The sequence below is a fragment of the Ptychodera flava genome, chromosome 19 (assembly GCF_041260155.1).
Source record: "Ptychodera flava strain L36383 chromosome 19, AS_Pfla_20210202, whole genome shotgun sequence".
Classification (NCBI taxonomy): Eukaryota; Metazoa; Hemichordata; class Enteropneusta; family Ptychoderidae; genus Ptychodera; species Ptychodera flava.
This window is the reverse complement of record NC_091946.1, coordinates 24382523-24387822: the sequence shown is the minus strand read 5'-3', so window position 1 is coordinate 24387822 and position 5300 is coordinate 24382523.

Here is a 5300-nt window from a genome sequence, read left to right as displayed (position 1 = left end):
CAAAAACATAAATTTGCATATTTCATCATAATTTAAACATATCTGATCAGGGTAATCCCTGGGAACCTGTAATCCAAATATTAAAGGATTCGTACAGAAGAAAAACCTTGTTATGTACAAATTTGAGTACAATGCTACACATCCACTCATTTAGCTGACAGCAAAGCTAAAAACCAGTTGCTAAGAACAAGAAACGCGTTGAGCTACAATACAAAATAATCTTAGGTTTGATAGCAGGCTACGATCAACTAAATGTTACAGGGGCATAAGCTTTCAAAAACGTGAAGTCTCCTTCATCAGATGCAAGGGGGAATGAAAAAATTGAAGCAGAAAGTGACAGAAAATTCAGAGTGAAAATTTCAGAAAATTCAGTAATTCAGAGTGGACATTTTTACTCTGAATTTTCTGTCGCTTTCAGCTTTAATTTTTCATTCCACCCTTGCATCTGATGAGGGAGACTACACGTCTGTGAAAGCTTATTCTCCGGCAACATATAGTTGATCATAGCATACTACCAAAGCTTAGATTAATTAAGAACACAAATACAGAAACTTATCAAAATTCAGTTACTGACCCTTGAAAGTTTAAATCTACATTAGAGATGAATTGGGGTTCTCAAGCTTGGTTCCAGACAGCTACCTCTTCTGTAACAACTCTTCGATTTTCAGTTAAGTCCATTTTTTACATCCTGAAAATAATGCAACAATAGGTAATATGGCGAGATGAGACTTTCTATGAAAGACAAGGGGCTGATTAGGTTAAGGAAAAGGGGAGCCTCTTTTCAATACTGTTACAAAATATTTGCTTATTCTTGTCATCAACTGATTAAAATAAAAAAGCCAAACTCTCATATGCTGAAACAATACATTGTATACTCTACGATGTTTAATTGATGTTTTACATGCGATTGTGTCTACTAAAAGACATGTGTTAGCTGTGATTACGCAGCGGTACTATGCAAGGCGTATCGATCGCGCTCAGGTCAAGGGTTATCGCTACAGTTGTGTTGCGATGACCCTTGACCCGAGTGAGATCGATCGATAGGCCATGGCCAAAAGTACCACTGCGTATTCACAGCTAGTTGTTGGTATACCAGCCACTGAAAGAAAAAAGGTTTCTTCACATACAATTAATTTCAAAGGATAATAATACAGATGCTTCAAAATCTAATACCTTTTACTATTTGGAGAGAAAACTTACCCTTTCTGGTCTTGTTTCCGCACGATCACGACTTCAGCGTGCGCCTACAAGAAAATGTCGCAACTTCCGTTTTGATGCATCATGGGATAAGAAAAGGCACCAAACTTGAACACCAAGTGTATAGAAGTAGAACGCCTCTTGCACGCCGATGTTAAAATTAAAACGTTCATGGTGGTTTTCTGATTGTCTTTTCAAATTTTCAAAATTTCAACCCGTAATAAACGTGTAAAATTATTTTTTATACTTCCTTTTTTAGAAAAAACATGCTTTCAGCAATTGTAGACCGGAAATATTTTTCACTTAGTGTGAAATTTGTCATACCAAAATCCGTGTACGTATGCCGGACAGCGAGACAGTAGTAAAGTTAATATAGCCATTGTAAAGTAAAAAACACAAAAGATTGTTAACTGTTTCAGAGTATTGTAAAATTTCTGTGATGCTGAGTTTTTGAACACCTGAAAGAGATGGTTATGAACACATCGTGTTCAGGCTTAGAACATCATTGTTAATAATATGAACACTAGTGTTAACAATGTGAACACTAGCCGTTCAAATTTGAACACCGACATGTACATTTTGAACGCGTAAAGACGCGTCTAGCGTCCGCTATTTTACAGTGTACCATACCTACCTACCTACCTACCTACCTACATGTGCCCAGTTAGCATGGATCAAAAGCGACGATTGTACTTGCGGCAAAGATGAGATGCACTGTGTGTTAGACATAATCACTCCAATTTCACGCCAACTGAAAGCTGTTCTTTGAAGCGTTCACGATCGAGCTGATTTCATAATAGATGGTGGTGATCTGCTCATGCTGAAAACTGACGAAGTCTTTTGACACAAAGCAATTAACAGCGGTACATCAAAGGCAAAGTCATGTAGAAACTTAGCAAATAAAATGAACGTTTATCGCGCCCATGGCGTGACATTTTCATGTAAATGTTTCCTGAAGGCTTGTCGATGAAAGTCGAAATAAGTTCTTGGTGTCTGTTCATTGAATAAGAGCTTTTTCCAGCGAAGGTAGAAAGGCGAATTTTTCGCGGTCATTTTAACCCATTAGTGGCTTGCATGATTCAATTGTGCTCGTTCCCCATACTTGACGTTTGGAAAGTTGATTGACCTCCAAATCCGAATTCAAGAAAGCCTTTAAAATGGACGTTCTTTCAAATGATCGGAACTTGGTGGCTTTCAAGTATAGCGTCGATTATTTCCGATAACCTCATTTTCACGCCTAATGTGCTTGGGAATGCGTCGCATATGAAAGAGGTCAATGGCTGTCCTTCTATCCGAGACCAGAAAATGCAATAGACACAAGCGTATAAAGTATCATATCGCTGAGGCTATGAGATCGACAAATATTCGTTTATGTTTTATCGCGTTTTTGGTTTTTTCGCTTCCCTGCGTACACACAAATTCACCTCTGAGACCGAAATTGCTATGACAACAAAGTCGACATTTGCAATGCCCAATGAATTTGCCGACTGTCGCTTCGTGAAGTTGTATCTAATTCGAATTTCGAAATAATGATCGTGATCTTTTTAACGACGCTATTTGTCTACAGTTCGAGCGGCAAAGACTGCAAACTATTAACATTGACTGTGCATTTTTCTCGTCATCAGTTTTCATTTTCCTGTACACAGAAAGGTTGCAGGTGACAGTTGTTCCAAATTTTCAGAGAAGAACGCGTAACGAATATTATGATTATATATGTATATATATATATATATATATATATATATATATATATATATATATATATATATATATATACAATATAATCATAATATTCGTTACGCGTTCTTATATATACATACACATATATATGTATATATATACATATATATATATATATATATATATATATATATATATATATATATATATATATATATATATATATATATATATATATATATATATATATATATATATTCCAGTCTGGCAGCAAGCAGTACAGCTCACTGCCACCAGTGAGTGAAGCTGTCCCCTCGGGGCATTGTGGCTGTTATCCACACGGTACCTCTGTCTTGGCTTACCCCGTACTAATCGTCTGTTTGCTTACCTAACAAGACATTTCCACTTTCAAAATATTGCACCCTACTGTTTCCAATATATGCAAACTTTATTTTTTCCCCTGCGGGCATCGGAGAAGTATTTAAGCTCGACTATCTTGTCTTTCTCCGCTAATATTAATGTCAAGTGAGTCATGGTTCGGATATCGAGAATCGGGCCGCTCTGCTGATGCCGGCGACTCAAGTCCCGTGCCAAATTTTACACCCTTGTCGAAGGCTGTTGACTTGTGAGCGCAAGATTGAACCAGTCGGTGTCGTCTCTTGTCCTCGACTCAAGCAAACGGTGTGGAAGCGCTGTAAGAGGAAGAGCCAGCTCAGACAGCAAGCTGTGCTGTGCGTGACAGTCGGCTTCCAGTTTTGCATCATACATTCAAGAAAGCGCTGTGGTCTTCAAAACCCCAGTGCTCCTCGTCGATTACATGTTATTAATTATAGATCTAGGTTTGTATGGGTCTCCGGCTTTGAAGTATTTTTTGTAGAAAATATTTCCAAATTAGCGACATCGCGTTACCAATGTGGCTCGATTTTCGACTCAATTATAAAATTTTTCACTCCTGTAGGATAGGAACGTTCTTTCGTATTGATACCCGGGTTGAAAAGCGATATCAGAGATGAAATTCCATCAATTATTCTATATTCATTGTTTAGAATACCTGCATGTCATTGATAAAAAAGGAAATGACCGCCGTGCCGTGAAGATTCAAAAATTCATCAGAGTATAGCGACCCTGGCGCGTTAGAAAAGACGTTCGACCTCTCTATAGAAATATGGAAAGAAAAAAGGTCGCTCATCTTTTATAAAGAGGCTGAGTGCAAGCGACGTGTTGATGAGTTAGAAGATGTGTAACAGGACACCGGTTCGATTTTGGTACAGAACACTATACACACGCACCAGTGCAAGGTAACGTAATTGGCAAATCCCCGGGAGCTGTGTTCTCCTCGCTCTGTCTGTATTAGCAAAGGGTACCGCTGTCGAATCGTGCTGGGCGAAAGCCGAAGGAGAATTGAATCGTACAGGGATGTAGCTACTAACATAAATAAACGTTGATACTTTTTGGACTACCCGGCTGCGTTTACTAGTCTATCCAAAACGAGCAACAGTTCAGTAACTCTGGAAATACTGATTCTTCTGCAGAAAGGAAAATTTCACTTTTTGATTAAATCACAGAGTATCATAGACAGAGTGGCAACACTTGCATGCTTTTGTTCCATGGTCGTCTCGGTAGACTATTGGCTTTTCATATTAAATGAGCTTCAAAGGTGTTAAACTTTTTGGAGGCTTTGTTTGTGGTTGATAATTAACCGAGATTATGCGAAACATACGACGAGATGGCATCGTACTGCCAGTCGCGTAGCAACCATAGTTACTTTGTGAGCTCTCAGGCCAGATACACTGCTTCACGCAAATTAAAACATAACACGCCAGCAGTTTCATAAACATGTCCTTTCTTGACTCACGTGTAAAAGACTGTATGACTGACCGTAAACCATTGAGTAAAACCAGACAGTATCGATAAAAGACTTTCAAATTTGGTTCAAACACACTCATTATATATTCATAAAAATATGAGAGGAATTTTTAAAACGGTAAAACCCACTTTCCTGAAGCTCAAAACACTCCCGTTTTTGCCAGCACATCAATTCCGATCAGCACCACACGACAACAACAACACAAACTTTGTCGAACATACTTTCCCTTAACAATTGGTGAAAATCCGAAATTACCGAAGGGTGCATGGTCGGCACTCTTCGGAAAAGAGAGCCAAGAGCTTCGTGAGGCGAGGCAAACACGGATTGCTTACGTAACCGCTTCACGCCTTAAACAATAGGTGTTGCCACTCTGTCTATGATACTCTGTGATTAAATGAAAACGTGTTATGAAGTAATAAAGAGAGAGTCTAAAATGGCTTAACTGGCAATATTATTGTTATGGTAATTAGTCCTTTTCAGATAAATGCACCCCATCTGTTTGACGTCCTATCGTCGAGTAGCTTTGTCACTTGATAATTTGTCAGTAAAACTTTTT